This window comes from Equus przewalskii, chromosome 14, assembly GCF_037783145.1.
Source record: "Equus przewalskii isolate Varuska chromosome 14, EquPr2, whole genome shotgun sequence".
NCBI lineage: Eukaryota > Metazoa > Chordata > Mammalia > Perissodactyla > Equidae > Equus > Equus przewalskii.
In genome coordinates, this window is record NC_091844.1 from 40,253,921 (window position 1) to 40,270,984 (window position 17,064).

A 17,064-nucleotide genomic window follows, 5' to 3' on the forward strand; every position below is an offset into this window, starting at 1 on the left:
CAAGAGACAAGAAAACATAGAGGGACACCACATCTGCTGGCAGGGGGCGTCTCCCAAGGTGGAATCCCACAAGAATGCTGGTGTTTGGGGCAAGCCAATATCCTCCCACCCCCAAGTTAGGGCTGTGTGAGGTATAATGGGAGAGTTCTGTCATATAATAATAAAATTCATTGTGTGCCCAAGGCACGTGGAGAGCGAGGCACTTTGGAAATGGGGCTCAAATCGACTTCTTATTTAATTGAAACAAAAAGCCCTTTGTATGGGCCTTCCCCACTCCAGCCCCATGGAGGTGGTCTGCTCCTCGACAGCAGCCCCTGCAGCTGCCTCGGGTAGAAACGCTGCCTGGCTCCGAATAGCCACGCTGTCTGTGACTATTACATGGGCCTAAGTGGGTTTAGGAGCTGTACCCTTGGAATTAAGTAAGAAAAATGGAGGCCAGAGCAGGGCACATTGTAGCCCAGACAATTCAGTCTTCTCTTGATGTGAGTGAGACCTAAATTGGGAAGTATCTGGCTGATGGCGGGGGCAGATAAACGTTACAGATTTGATGTAATCCCAGACCTCAGGCTTGAAACTGAGCTTGACCCTTCCCGTTGAGCACTTTTATGCAATACTACTGGACATGTAGTAACGAGAAAGGAAACGGAGGAAGGATGTCGCTGCAGCCATATGTCAACTCCAGGAGAGAAGATGAGAGGGACAGCAGGGCAGGAGATGTGCAGTGAGTCAGAAGTTGAAAGAACAAAAGAAAATTCTGTAAAGTTAGGGCTAGCGTGTCCTCGAGGAGACAAACGAGCCGTTGTGAGGTGAGGGGGCTGGTCTTCCATCGTAGGATACGGGAAGTGTGTGTGTTGGGGGTAGCTGGCGTTGTCATCTGACTGTTTAGAGGTCCAACACAACCATATGGCCTGAAATTCAATTTATAAGAATTACAAGTTACACTCATATGTCCTCATACGCTCGAGTATTAGGGAAGGTGGAACAGGTATCACTATGCCTGCCTTTCGGATGGGGAAACTGAGGCACAGGGTGTTGACATGACTTACTCAGGGTTGTACAACAAGTGAGTGAATTTTGCATAAAATGCAATGTTTGCCTCCTGTCCTCCCATAGTGATGGTGCCCTGAATTTATGGAGGACATTTGCCTTTATTATCTCATTGGACCAGCCCAACAACCCTGTGGGAGGTGGCATGGATGAGAAAACTGAGGACCGAAGAAAGACTGAGAATGGTCTTGAACTCCCATTTCTTGAGTAGGCCGTGTGCTTTATGTATATTATTACGGAAAACACAGTCTATTAAAGGTGGGCATCATTTATCTCTATTTTAAGATGGGGAGGCTGAATCATGCGCAAGTAGGAAACGTGCCCAAGACCATCCAACCAGTCAATGGTAGGCTTGAGATCCAGACCCAGGTGTCTGACCCCAAAGCCTGGGCCGTCCCATCATGACAGACGGACTACCACTGCCCACCACCAGCTCGTAAATGCCCTGCAGCCAGTAAGGGCAGAGTCAGCATTACAGCACCATTTTCCCACTCCCAACGCTGCCAGCAAGCTGCTTGTACAGTAACAGCTCGGTAGTGAAGAGCAGGAGTGTGAAATCAGGGAGGTCTGAGTTCATACTAGCGGAATATCCAGGGTAACTACTTAGTGTCTCTCAGGCCCAGTCACGACCTCTGTATTTTTTTTAATTTAACTTTTATTTTTAAATTTTTATTTATTCTTTTGAGGAAGATTAGCCCTGAGCTAACATCTGTGGCCAATCCTCCTCTTTTTGCTGAGGAAGACTGGCCCTGAGCTAACATCCATGCCCATCTTCCTCTACTTTATATGTGGGACGCCTACCACAGCATGGCTTGCCGAGCAGTGCCATGTCTGCACCTGGAATTCGAACTGATGAACCCTGGACCGCTGAAGCAGATTGTGTGAACTTAACCACTGCACCACCGGGCTGGCCCCACGACCTCTGTAAAATAAAGATGAACCCCCCTGGAAGGTTGTGGTGCAGGTTAAGGAGGGTAAACCGCTTAAAGCAGCACTCAAGGTGTGGTGACCACTTAGCAGCTGGTGGCCAGGGGAGGGTGGGACAGGCCAGGCGCCTGGGTCCTGACTTGATCTGTCCATGTTGCCCTATCCTGGCCCCTCCTCATTTCCACAGGCAGCACACATTTTCGAAATCTTCCTGTGCTTTCTCTCTCTCTTCTCCTCTCCCGAGTTTTTGCCGTGGGTGTGAAGTAACCTCTTTTTTCTCTCATATATGCCAAAGCCAAAGTGTAAGGGTGCAGGACGGAGCAGTCAGCTCCCTTCCTTCCTGACCCCTCCTTGGCTTCTGTATCAGTCAGAGGTCTTCAGAGAAACAACGAGAACTTGGCTCACGTGACTGTGGGCGCTGGCAAGTCTGAAATCTGTAGGGCTGGCTGGAAGCTCAGGCAGGAGGCAGAATTTCTTCTTCTTCAGAGAAACCTCAGTTTAGCCTTTAAGGCCTTGCTACTGACTGGATAAAGCTCACTTCCATTATCCTTTCCTTAAAGTCCACTGATTTTAGATATCAGCCACATCTACGAAGTGCCTCCACAGCACCACCTAGGTTAGTGTTTGGTTGAGTAATTGGGTACTGCAGTCTAGCCAAGCTGATACACAAAACTAACCATCACGGCTTCCATTGCCACCCTCGGACGACGGTTCTCAACTGACCTCTTTCTTCTTCATCTGACGTGCCGGCTCCTTTTTCCTCTGCTTGCTCTTTAAATATTGGTGGTCTTCAAGTTCCATTGTCGGTACTTTGCTGATTCTAGGTCCTCCTAGAATCTTATCTCCTTGTAGCAGCTAAACCTCTCCCTATACACCATCTGTTGCCTTGTTTGTATTTCCAGAAGCCTATTTCTAACTGGCTGTTGAACACCTCCACCAGGTGCCCCCCTCAGCCTCTCCCTGATTCCCTGCTCCAACCTGTCTGCTCTGCTGAGTTCTGCCTTCCCATTTCACCTGGCCAGCCCAACCAGAAATCTGCTTGCCCTTCTTGGCTCTTCTCTCTCCCTCACTCTGCACATTCCATTGGTGACCAAGTCCTGCTGATTTTTACCTACTAAATGTCTCATTCACTCAGTTAAGAAAATGCTTATTATCTACCTTTGTGCCAAGCTAGCCTCCAGATCAGGGTTTTTCAACCTTGGTGCTATTGACATTTTGGGTCACATAATTCTTTTTTTTTTTTTTCTTTAACCGGTGACTGACCTCTATGTTATTATTATTTTTTTGAAGTAATTTTATTGGGATTTTACTGGTTTATAACATTGTTTAATTCTGGGTGTACATTATTGATTATCAATTCCTGAATATACTTCATTGTGCTCATCCCCAGTAGTCTAATTTTTATCCATCACCATACATATGTATCCCTTTGGCCCTTTCAACCACCACTCAACCCCCTTCCCCTCTGGTAACCATTAATCTGTTCTCTTTATCCACGTATTTGTTATCTTCCACATATGAGTGAAATCATGCAGTATTTGTCTTTCTCTGTCTGGCTTATTTCGTTTAACATCATACCCAAAAGGTCCATCCATGTTGTTGCAAATGGGACAATTTTGTCTTTTTTATGGCTGCGTAGTATTCCATTGTGTGTGTGTGTGTGTGTGTGTGTGTGTGTGTGTGTGTGTATGTGTGTGTGTGTGTGTGTATACCACATCTTCTATCCATTCATCTGTAGAAGGGTCCTTGGGTTGCTTTCACATGTTGTCTATTGTGAATAATGCTGCAGTGAACATAGAGGTGCATAAATCTCTTTGGATCATTGATTTCAAGTTCTTTGGATAAATACCCAGTAGTGGCATAGCTGGATCATATGGTATTTCTATTTTTAATTTTTTGAGAAATCTCCATAGTGTTCCTTAGTGGCTGCACCAGTTTGCATTCCCATCAGCAGTGTATGAGAGTTCCCTTTTCTCCACACACTCTCCAACGTTTGTTGTTTTTTGTCTTGGTGATTATAGCCTCTCTGACTGGTGTAAGGTGATATCTCATTGTAATTTTGATTTGCCTTTCTCTAATAATCAGTGATGGTGACCATTGTTTCATGTGTCTTTGGCCCTCTGTATATCTTCCTGGGGAAAATGTCTGTTCGTGTACAGATAATTCTTTTTGTGGGGAGTATCCTGTGCATTGTACGATATTTAGCAGCATCCCTGGTTGCTAAGGCTACTGTAACAAAATACCACAGACTGGGGGCTTTCACAACAATGTTTATTTTCTCACAGTTCTGGAGGCTGGAAGTCCAAGATGCAGGTGCTGGTAGGGTTACTTTCTCCTGAGGCTTGTCTCTTTGGCTTGCAGACAGCCACCTTCTCAGTGTGTCCTCACATGGCCTTTTAAGGACCACAGTCATACTGGATTTGGGCCCCATCCTAAAGGCCTCACTTTAACTTAATCGTTTTAACTTAATTGATGACGTTATCTTCAAATACTGTTATATTCTGAGGTACTGGGGGTTGGCACTTGAACATATGAATTTTGGAGGGATAAAATTCAGGCCATAAAACACTAGACATCAATAGCACTCCCTGCTCTGGGTTGGGACAACAATTAAAATGCCCAGATAGTGCCAAATGTTCCCTGAGTCCAAAATTGCCCAGCTTGAGAACCATGGCTCTACACGGCAGTGTTTTTAACGCTGGCTGCACCTTGGAATCACTTGGAGAAATTGAAAAAAAAGAAGAAACCCAATCATAGAGATACTGATTTAATTTCTTTGGGTGGAGTAGGGAGTATTTTGTAAAAGTGTTCCAGACTATTCTAATGTGCAGCAAGGAGTGAGAACATTCTAGTAGTGTGAGAGTGAGCAAGAGAGACATTAAACAACAAATTTCATGATTAAAATTTTACAACACAGTTAAGATTATATTATGCATACTGTTTTGTAACATTTTCTTTAGCAATGTATCTTGAACATTTTCTTGTGTCATTAGACAATCTATAGATAAAATTTTAATGAGTACGTGTGGTTATGCTCCAAGTCACTTAATCAGGGCCCTTTTATACCTTTTAGGGGGTTTAAACTCTTCCCTATTGAAGTAATACTGCAGAGAATATTCTTGTATGCATATCTTTGTAAGCAGCTTCGATCATTTTCTTAGGGTAAAATTCGAGAGGTGGAAATCCTGGGTCAAAGGGGTGAATATTTGCGTGGTTTTTGATACATATGACTAAATCTCTCCTCAGAAGTGTTGTACTAATTTACAGCTCTGCCAAGGGAATACATAAAAAAGCTATTACCCTGTATCCTCACCAGCCTGGGATAATTCAATTTTTGAAATTAAATGAAACCTGGTGCCTTGTTTCAGTTTGAATTTTTTTGGTTGTTATTGAAGCTAACATTTCAAACACCTCTACGTTATCTGAATTTTTCTTTTTGAACTGCTTGTCTGTGTTCTTTGTTTATTTTTAATGATATTTTTGTTATTTTTCTTATAAATTTGCAAGACCTGGTTGTAAGAATATTAATTCTTTATAGGTTACATGTTGCAAATGTTTTCATCAAGTTAGTATTGGCCTTTAGTGTTTGCTTCTGTCTATGTTTATTTCTGGAAGGAACTTTCATGTAGTTAAATCTATTAATTTTTCCTCCTTCCCTTAATGTCTCCCTCCTTTTCTTCATTCTTTCCTAATTTTATTCATAGAAAAGTGTTCTGTACCTACCATCAGATTAATATTCATCTACATTTTTATTCTTTTATAATTTTTTCAATCCATTTGGAATTTTGGCATGACGTGTCAGGTTAGGACTGAATTTTATATTTTATTTCAAATAGTTACCCAGTTGTCCTAGAACCACTTCTTAAAAATTTTATCTTTTCCTGTTTGTTTGAAAATTTCCTGACTAAATTCTTATCTGGTTGGGCGTGTTTCAGTGCTTTCTGCTCTGTTCTGCAATGTTTTATTTACTAGATTTATAATTTGTTTTGGCAGCTGAAGTTCAACTTCTCCTCATTATTCTTGATTTTTCAAAACAATTTTTGAAATTCAAAACCATTTTTTTCCCCAGATTTCCAAAATTCCTATTGTGATTTTGAGTAAAAGTCCATTAACTTGGGAGAGAATTTACAGCTTTCTAACATTAAATCTCACCTTTCAGACACAATATGTAACACCTGCTATTCTCCAGTCTTCTTTATCCATCCTTTATAAAGGTCCTGCACATTTCTCCTTAAACTTATTCCAAGATACTTTGTATTTTTGTTGCTATTGGAAATGGAACCCTTTACCCATTATATTTACTGGGTAGTTACTGCTGCTATTTTAAGAAGCTATTGTTTTATATGTTTATTTTGTAATCTTCTAGTTGACCGGGTAATTAGTTTCAGTGGTTTATGACCTTGAGTTTTCTGGGTTGATGACTATCAGTTAGGCAAATATTGTTAATTTGGTCTCCTTTTCAATGTTTGCATTTCTTATTTCTTCTTGTCTTACTGCATTGGCTAAACGTCCAGAAAAAAAATTCAGCTACAGTGGGACTAATGAGCATACGAAATCTGCCCTTAATACACTTTGATCTTTTTACTTTTACTAATAAGAGATTGGCCCAAATTTTGTTAGACTGTGTATTGTGCTGTTTTTGTCTTTGTCAGATTTTCGTATTGGCATTATCGAAATATATACAAAAAATTATACACAAAATAAAGGAACTTTCAAAAAAATTATATGGTCTGGAACATTTTAGGTAGAAATAGAACAGTCGATTTCTTGAAAGTTTGAAAGAATTTGCCCATACAACCATCTGGGTCTAGTCGCTTGGCCAACTTTTCCACTTTCTTCCGTGGCATTGTGTTTTCAACTTTTCTGCTTCTTTTGGACACAATTTTGGTAATCTGCATTTTCTTAGAAAATTATCTGTTTTACTTTTTATTTGATGTAGTGTGGCAGATGAGAATCTTGTATAAGTCAAAGTAATTTCATGTCAGTGGATTGTATATTTTTTCCTCCTAATCTTGAATATTTATATACTCTTAAATTTATTTATAAGCTCAATTCTTTTTTTAATACATTAATTTCTGTTTTATTTTTGTTAATCATTTCTTCTTTACTTTTCTAAGTCATTTGACTTGAAATTTTAGTTTATTTTTATCCTTTAAAAAATTACTAATGAAAATATTTTAAGGCTGTATATCTGACTATAAATTTGAGAGCATCTCATAAGACCATGTATATAATTTTCTATATAGTCCTGAACTGCACTTTCTTTTTCATTTTTAACCAAAATTATTATTATTTATTTATTTATTTTGAGTAAAATTAGCCCTGAGCTAACTACTGCCAGTCCTCCTCTTTTTTCTGAGGAATCCTGGCCCTGAGCTAACATCCGTGCCCATCTTCCTCTACTTTGTATGTGGGATGCCTACCCCAGCATGGCGTGCCAAGTGGTGCCATGTCCGCACCCGGGATTCGAACCGGTGAACCTGGGCTGTCGAGAAGCAGAATGTGCGAATTTAACTGCTGCGCCACTGGGCCGGCCCCAAACCAAAATTATTTATGAGTGAATTTTAGAAATTTAAAGAAGCTGAGGGTATTTTTGGGGGCTGTTATAACTTTTGTTAATAATTTCTAGATCTGTTGCATGGTGCATTGAGAACGTGGTTTAGACAATTTCCACTTTTTCTAATTAATTATAATTTTCTTTGTTAGTAGGGTCTTCCACTTTGTACATTCCCCTAGTTCAGCATGTACATTTTATTATAGTTATGTGTCCACATGTCTATCATTCCGTTATCCAATGAGCCCTGTATGAACTTGGTCATTTCTGTATTTTCAGTGTTGAGAGCAGTGCCTAGTAAATACAAGGCACCAATAAATGTTGGCTGAATTGACCTTAAATGACAGAAGGGAGCGTGACATGAGCTCAATTGGCTGAGGGGGCTGAGATTGTAGGTCTTGTGTTCAGATGTGTCAGTTGACTTTACTGATCCACAGAAAAAGGCCAGGTACAAGCAGGTATTTGTAAAGCAAGGTGAAGTATGGGTTCCATAATGGTAACAAGTTAGTGTCATTTCTTGACAGGATTAGAGTAAATTCTAACATTTTTGTGGTGCTACTACATAGGAGTGTACCTAGTCCCAAAGTTCTGAGGAGAAGCAGTTTAGATAGTGGAAAACAGCTGGTCCTAGAGCTTCATCTAGCCAGAGGTCAGACCGTGATTTGCTTGGGCAAGTCACAAAGGCTCCCAGGGACTCAGCTTCCATGTCTGTGAAGAGAGGACACTGTATAGAATTATTTCTAATAATTAGAAAAAGGATTTTGGGGCCAGCCTCATGGCATAGTGGTTAAGTTCAGCATGCTCTGCTTCGGCAGCCTGGGTTCACAGGTTTGGATCCCAGGCATGGATCTACACCATTTGTCAGCCATGCTATGGTGGCAACCCACATATAAAATGGAGGAAGATTGGTACAGATGTTAGCTCAGGGCTAAGCTTCCACAGGGAAAAAAAAAAAAAAAAAAAGAAAAAACGAAAGAAAGAAAGAAAGAAAAGATCTTTGGTAAGTGGCAAGGAAAAAAAAACCTCACAGCATCAAAAGAAGTTTTGTTAAGAAACATAAAGAAGAAATATTTTTGTATGTTAAGATTAGTTTTTTAAACTACTTAGATCCCTGAAATAGAACTCAGAATTTTGTGTGTTGCATATATATATTTTTTTTCTGCAGAGAGGATCTAGTTAGGTTTTAAAAATGTCTATGATTCAGAAAAACTTAAGAACCACCTTCTTAGAGGGATTTTAAACCCAAGGGTCAGCAATCCTGATGAAATATGGGAGAAGTTTTATATTTCCTTTTCCTCTCAAAACTCCCCATCACGTCATCCCCTCACCTGTCAGTCTATCAAACATTTATAGAGCAGCTCCCATGTCGAAGGCATACTGCTCTTCCGACGAGGAGAAGCAAAACAGGGCATGATCCTGTCCTGGCCTTTTAGAAGCTTAAGGTGTGATTGGGGAGAGAGGAAAAAATAAATATGGAAAGTTAGCAAACAAGACTTCTGGTAGAGGGCAAATACATTTTCTACAGGCTGAAGCCTCCCCTTTTTACCTTGAACATTTACAAATGATGGGGAAAAAAATTTGAGAAGTACATAATCATGATTAAGTCAAGAGAGGAAATTTCCAGCAGTCATAAATGGAGAAGTTTCCAAAAAATAATTTAACACATGGACCACACTTAGGAGGCCTTAGCTGTCAGGCTTGTGGGAACTGGGAATGGGACTGGCTAATCAAGGGGCTCAGTCTGGGATTCCATTACCTTGAAAGGTGGGGGCTGGAGTTGCACAGCCTATAGAAAGCCAAGCCCTGGAAATACACTCTCCTCATTAAATGTAGGAGGGAGGCAGCAGAAAACGCTGCCTTCCTTCCTGGGGTTGTGCCTAAGGTCCTGAGAAGTGCCATCCAGCATGACAGGACCTTGGGATCATGCTGTATGCTCAGGGCCAGGGCCAGTAAGCAGATCACTTTTAGCTGGGAAGCCTCAACCTGAGTATCAAGTCCTTAAGACTGCCCTGGGTTTTCTGGATATTTATAGAAGGAAGTTCTCATAAAAGATGATTTCACAAACAAAAATTACAAACCACCCAGGAAGTCTAACACCATGAAAGACAAATAACAAACTCAGCAAATGGATGAACCAACATCCAAGGAAAAGAGATAATAGAACAATCCATAAAAAAGACTTTAAAATAAATAATTTAAATGTGGTCAAAGATAAGGGAAGGCGTAGAAACAAGGAAATAAACACAGAAGGCCATGAAACAAGAACAGGTGGCTGTGAAGAAAATTAGAAACTGCAGGAATACAGAAATAGTCTCTGGAATCAAAAAATTGAGTCTATGGGTGTATTAGTTAACAAATCATGCCAAAACGTAGTGGATTAAAACAATAAACATTTATTATCTCATGGTTTCTTTGTGTCAGGAATTCAGGAGTGGTTTAGTTGGCTGATTTTAGCTCAAGGTCTCTCACGAGGTTGAAGTGAAGATGTTGGCCTGGTCTGCAGTCCCCTGAAGGTTTGCCTAGGCTGGAAGAACAGCTTCTAAGATGGCTCCCTCACAGGGCTGTTGGCGGATGACCTCACTTCCTCCCCACGTGGACCTCTCCATAGCGCACCTTGATGTGTTCTGATGACGTGGTAGCTGGCTTCCCCTAGAACAAGTGATCACAGGGAGAGCAAGGAGGAAGGAAGCCACAATGCTTTTTGTGACCAAGTCTTGGAAGTTACATACTGTCACTTCCACCATATTCTATTCATTAGATGAGAGTCATTAAAACTAGACCAGTTAGATCTAGCTACAAAAGGAGAAGAGTTACACTCCAACTCTTGAAGGAAAGGTTATCAAAGAATTTGCAGGTATATTTTAAACTCCACAGAATAGGCCAAACAGCATATTGCACACAGCAAAAAATGAATTATGTAACTAGAAGATCGAGCTGAGGAAATGTCTCAAACATGGCATGAAGACCTAACGGGGTGGAAAACATGAAAAGAAAGTTAAGAGATCTGGAGGACAGATCAAAAAGCCCAACATATGTTTAGTAGGGGTCCCAAGAGGAGAAAATAGAGAAAAAGATGCACAAGCAATATTTGAGGGTGTAATGGCAGAGAATTTCCCAAAACTAAAGACAGTATTTCCCAGATTGAAAAATCTCAGGGCTGTGCAGTATAACTAAAAGTTAGACAACTACACAAAGCAGTTGCACTGGCAAAGAGTGGTGGAAAAAAGTACTTCAAAGAGACGAAGGGCAAGAGATTGCAAGGGCTGGAGTAGTCAGAAACCTCTTCATAGGTGGTGGTAGCAAGGCTGGGAAATTCTGCTGGGTCTGGTGAGTGGAGGAATTTTGGGCTCAGAGGGTAGAAAGGGACCAGCCATGATGCTGCCCACACACTTCCCGCTACCCTTCCCCTGGCCCCTGACAACTTCCTCCTAACTCTGCCACTATCAAAACACTGACAAAGACGAGTGAGGCAGGCCTGGAACTCTGCCAGGGTATAATGGCAAGGCCTGAAGACACTGTACTTCTCCTCCAGTGGGATGTGGCCCTTTTCCGCCCCCGGTTCCTCTCTCTAGCTCTTGGGGCTGAAATGTCAAAATGGTGCAACCAAATGAAGACATTTTTCTTCTGCACCAAGGCCTTGACTTGCCGCACTCCTGTTTATTTTCACCCCCAAAAGCGGTAATTAGCAGTCAGAGTTGGTTTTCCCTGTAGACTCAGAGACAAGAGTAAGTGTTAATTTGAACATTTGCAACTCACAAATGCCTTCCCATTGGCCCACACGTAACGCGGCAGTTTTGAGAGATGCTGGGTCCTGTGAGGAGGGCTCAGGGGTGGGCCACGAGTCAGGATAGGAGCTGAAAGGTTGTAGGGAGGCAGAAGCTGATAAAGTTCAGCCCTGGCTGCATCGCCCAGTTTAAAGAAAGTGATGGCCTCCATGGAAAGTGGCAAAAGGCAGAAATCTACACCCAAACCCAGAAGAGGCAAACATCACTCCTCTTGCTTGGGAGTAAGAGATTTGGCTGGGAAAATCAGTCACTTGAAGAGAGAAAACAGTATCAAGCGAAAAAAAATCCCTCTGGCCAGGCAGTGTGATCCGACCCCATGAGAAATTTTTCTTAGGGTCAAACCTTTGCCCTCTGCATCCTGGTCTCCTGCCTCAGGCCGAGGCTGCCTGGATATATGTCTCCATGCTGAAGTCACTATTGTCTAAGGTTCAATAAGCAGGGCCTAAGGGAACAAGTTTGGGGGGAGGAAAGAAAAAGAAATATTGGCAAGCAGAAATGGCAGTCATAAAACCACAACAATGTGATTGCCATGCAAACTTTCACAGCCGGTTCATAGTCCACTCACTGTTCTTTTCTTCCTCTTGTTGCCGTTGTTTTTCCCAGTCCGTATTTTCCCCCAGCTCCCTGCAGACTATTTAAAAATTGGATAAAGAGAAGACATCATCTGCTTTCCCTCTCCTCAAGGCGAAAAAGGAAGTTTCCAATATCGCCAACCAGGATGGCGATTTATTCATTGTGGTTTCCCTTCTCATCTCTGGGAACGTGAGGAAACGAGGGCACTGCCTTTGTCTTCCCTGGCTCTTTGTCTCCTTGCCCCTCATTCTGTCTCCCTCCATCACTGGGGCTCCTTCTAGATGTCTCTCCTTGCCTCTCTTTCTCTCTGTGTATTGGGGTCTTTCTCTTCGGCTAGATTCTTTGCAGAAGCAAACTGTGCCCAATAGATGGGCAAGCTGGTCAGCGTCCTGGGCCAGCCACGCACTCACATCCCACATGACCTCACGCACCAGGTTGTACTTTTTTTTTTTTTAAAGATTTTATTTTTTCCTTTTTCTCCCCGAAGCCCCCCGGTACATAGTTGTATATTCTTCATTGTGGGTCCTTCTAGTTGTGGCATGTGGGATGCTGCCTCAGCGTGGTTTGATGAGCAGTGCCATGTCCGCGCCCAGGATTCGAACCAACGAAACACTGGGCCACCGGCAGCGGAGCGTGCGAACTAAACCACTCGGCCACGGGGCCAGCCCCAGCCAGGTTGTATTTTTAACCTAGTCCCAGCACCCCTAGGCTGTGTGTGTGCTGAGTAACTTTGGTTCTTTCAGTTCTCTGGATGAGCTTTTATTTTAGTGGCTCTGGGCAGACTACAGACTGAGCTCAGGCTGCAGACTGAGACCTGACCTCTTTTGACGTAGTTTGACGGAGGGGACATCTCTGGGATAGCCAAGTTTTCAGGCCAATAGTTTTGGGATGGTTGCATGTGAATGAGTGAGTGTGTTTGTGTGTACACACAGCATGGCAAAAGGACTTATCTATTTATTTTTGGGATGCTATTTGATACCTATGAAGTAATTTGAAAGCCTTTTTTTTCTTTTTATGAAAGAAGGAACTTGGTGATAATTCCAGTTACTGAGGAAAAGATGTTTCTAGAGTGAGGGCAGTGCCAAGTTATGCATCATGATGCGGATAGGGGGTCAAAGGAATCAGGGCTGAGAAAAGGGACAATGACTCCATGTTAGGGCTAGAAACAGCGTGATGGCAAGCAAGCCGCCGGACACAAGCCCCAGGATGATTCAGATGCAAGGCAGCCTTTCTATGACTCAAGGACTCTGAGTGATTCTGAACACCAGGGAAAGCATGACCTGTGGCTTGAGTGAAATCCGTGACTTTCTTGGGTTCTGCAGTGGTTGAGGATGAAGGTTAAGTTTTTCAATAAGTTTGAACCGCACACCAGAATTTTAGGGAAATCATTATTATTTAAAAATTGCTGGATCTTTGTGGATGAACAGGGTGCTGGTTGACATGCTCGGGCTCCTAGGCATTCCAGAGATTTATGGAAAATCCAGAGGAAGGAGGAGGCTAGAGGATCCTCGAGATCGGGAACGCTCCTCTACTGGTCTGCATACTGGAGAGCCCTGGAGTTTTCCATCTAGACCTGGCCCTGGAATGCAGGCTTATTGGCAGGTGAGTGGAGATTTCTGCCAGCTTCTTGCCTAATATAAATACAAACATAACTCAGAATCTTGGCATTTAACCCCCTGGATATTTGTACGATCACCTCCTCATTACCAGCGCTAATGCTCAGCAAAACTGCAAAGTAGGTGAATCTTGCCTCAGTGCCTTCAGCTTTTGTACTTTGCTCCCTCCTGGAAGGAGGCCCAGGCCCTCCTTCCTTCTTCCCTCTCAACTATGCTCCTTTCCCCTCCCCCTCTGAAAATTCCATAGAGAACGTGGATCTTAGTTACTTACATCTTAGGCATCTTTCTCAACTCAAAAGATGTTTGCATCTTTCACTGTCTCATGAAGGGCTTTGTCCTTTGCGGAGGGGTAGAATGTAAGTTCCATGGGGACAGATAGATATTTCTGTCACTTTGTTCACTGTTGTGTTCTCAGGACATAGCACAGTGCCCCGCATGTGGCGGATGATCAACACATTTTGTTGAATGAATGAATCAACTAAGCGAATTCAAATTTTGGTTAGCACATAGTGACAGCTTTTCCTTGCGGGGAGGGTGACTGAGAGTAGAGAGGCACCAAGACTGCCCCTGCTGTATCCTGGGTTTCACATACAGGCTGCCACCTCCTTGGCCCCCCACATAAGGCCAATTCCTTTAAATAACTTTTTAAAGATGCAGCTTTCTTTCGTCAGGCTCTCTGGGATCCTAAAATCCCCTGCTTCGCTTCCTGGCAAACTTTCCATGCTTCCCACTCTCCCAGGCCCCCGGCTTCATTACCATGACCTCTTCCAGTGTAGTGGTCAGTGCCTAATGTTCATTTGCCCCTGGGGGATAGCACAGCCGCGTATGCACTGCCCACCTCTGTCCTCACGGTGTCGGGAATGGAGTGGCGTCTTCTCTTTTGCAAACATCCACTGCCTGCAACTCCTTTGTGTGACTGCTTAATAGTCAAATTGGTCTGCTTCCTGGCAGGGGCTTCAGGCCTGGTGACTTGGCCTTAGAGTCATGCCTGCAAAGGACAATTGCCCAGAGGTGTCCCTCCCCAAGAACTGCCCCTTGTTAAGGTGTGAGATGGAAAGTTGACAATGGAATGCAAATATTTCGGGCTGTTTGGAGAGCTGTTTTTAACACGTGCAAGGGATGTGGTGTTACTTGTCTAGACCATCTTCAGTTTGCCAGGGAGCTCTGTGAATGGAAAATGTGAGCCAAGGGCCTGAGGTGGAAAAGGGAACACAAACGCGGGGGCCCTTGAGATCGGGAAATTCACCCGCTGTTCCAAGTGGCTGGAGGTTTGAGTTGTGTGTGTAGTAAGGATGGCTCTTCTTTCATTTCTAGATATTCTCTCTTCCACCTTTCAGCTGGTGTGTAAATACCCATCAGCACCCCGGTCTGCAGGACTGTCCCAGCCAGCCATACCATCCACAGTGTATTGTATACATAATGCAGCACCATTAACTATAATGCTGTCACACGGCAGAAAGAGCGCTGGGGAAGTGCTGGGAGGAAGGCAGGAAGCTGCTGACCGGCTGCCTCTCTTTTATATAATCATAAACTCAAACCCACATTTCCCTGAAAGCAAGAAAAATCACCCAACCACCTTTTGATTACACTTTTACACAAATTAATGTCATTTTCCTTTCCAACAGTATTGACTACAGGATTCAATTTGGTCCAGCAGGTGCTGGGTAACGGGAAGCCTGCTAAGAGCAGCCGTGTTAACAGTACCCCTCTCGCGAAAGGATGCTCTAAGAAGGGTGAGAGGATAGACGGAGAAGAAGATGAAGAAGAAGAAAAAGGGGGGAAAAAACAACAACTTGCACACACATACACATCCCTGTGGGCTGCTGCTGCTGCTGCTGCCACGGTGGCTGCTTGGATGCGTCTAAGATGGCACCTTGGTGCCCTGCCACATTCGGTCTCCTTGGTACCGAAGCGGCGCTCAGCTTCTTGTCACTGAGTGGATGATGATTATCTGCACCAGGGTCTCAAGGGTGCTCAAGCTTTGCTGGCGATTGGAGCTGAGATGCTTCAGCTGAAGGATTTTAAAAGCCGTACAAGGCCAAAGAACCATTACCAGTCACTTGCTGTGTGATGCCTGTTGAAGAGGGGGTGGGTGTGGGAAGGAGCGCGCTGGGGGAGCCAGGGAGGGCTATGATATCTTTATCCCCTCCCCTGTTCTCTGTCTCTCCCCCTCTCCTCCCACCTCTCCACCTCCCCACGCCTTTTTAGCCACTGTACCCTTGCTGAGGCATGACAAGGTTATGTCAGTGTGGTCTGAGAATCTATTGATCACGGCCATCAAAGATCTTTGTGGCAGTTTAGGGATTTGGTGCTTTGCATAACACCCCACTCATCTGGGTTAACTCCTCCTGTCCCGGCCTGGGCTCCCATCACCTCAGAGCTGAGCTGTTGGCAAAACTTGCTAATTTCTCTGACAGCTGCTTTCCAAACTATACTCATAAGGCTGTCAAAACCTTTGTAATTACTGTTACAAGAGAACTCAGGTGCATGACCCAGGCAGCGAAGAAGCGGGGGGGATTGGACCAGACACAGCAAGGAAAAAACCCAAATATAGATACTAACCCCCAACACACATGCACACACGTGTGCATGTGCACAGATGCTTGTATGTGCTTTCCTTGTCTTCCCCTCGAAGGGCCACAGCAGAAAGGCCCTATAAGCACAAAAGATCTTGTCGGTCTCCTACCCAGGTGATTTTTCTTTTAATCAGTGAAAAATAAAAGAAATGCCAGAAACCACTGAGTCACACGCTTGAATTCTGCAGCATGTAAAATTTTCAGTAAGTATTTATTGAGCACTTACTGTAGAGCCAGCACTATTCTAGGTGTGCAAAAAGGAAAAAACTGCCCCCATGGAGCTGACATTCTGGCCGCGCAGACACAAGACTGCCTGCTTCAAAGTCTGTGAGCAACTGAGACTGCCTTGTGACCAGAGGACGCCTGCGTGAATATTTCCCCCAGTGTGACTTGCACATTCATGCACATGCACACACTCCCACGTAATCATTATAGGCTTAAATAATGCAAGGGTAAGGAAATCTCTGGGACATAGCTCTTTGGGGTCTGCAAAAATAAGAAAAACTAAAATGTCCCAAACTCATGAGCCTTGGAGAAAAATGATGCTAGTTTTCAGCCTGAAGGCCCACTGTGCCATGCGTTAGCCAGACTCTGTCCACCCAGAAGGACAATCACAGGGGCTTGTAGGGCATGGAAAAGTCCAAGCTCTCCTTAGGTAAGTGAGAGGTGACGTTTCCCTGGAAGGGGTCTGGATGGGCAGTACCGGTGGATACTTGACCAAAGGTTTCCTGGGATGGGGTGGGGAGGGTGGGATAGAATGCAGAGATGGGGGTGGCTGGCGTGGTCCTGGCAAGGAGGCTGAACCAGGATGCAGAGGAGGAGGACAGGGCTTGAGGGTACCACTGTGCTGTCCGAAAGGAGCCCTTCTGGGATGCAGGGCATCATCAAACTCCAAGACTGTGGCACGAGTGTGGCCCTCAGCATCCCATCCTGGGTCAGGCAGAGTGCTCAGTTGCCCGGGGACTGGGGCATGCTTAGCCTGGCCA

The 17,064-nt window shown here is 43.8% G+C and overlaps 1 long non-coding RNA gene across 2 annotated transcripts in view; it reads left to right on the plus strand.

The window, feature by feature from the left end:
• The window catches only part of LOC139075756 (uncharacterized), a 35,217-nt gene extending 18,414 nt beyond the window's left edge, over positions 1-16,803 (plus strand). The window contains exons 4-5 of one of the 2 annotated variants that reach the window (XR_011526517.1): positions 13,314-13,488; positions 15,128-16,803. This is a non-coding gene — a long non-coding RNA (uncharacterized lncRNA). The remainder of the gene's footprint in view (positions 1-13,313; positions 13,489-15,127) is intronic. The other variant, XR_011526518.1, reaches the window with a different exon arrangement.
• Positions 16,804-17,064: the final 261 nt, after the last annotated feature.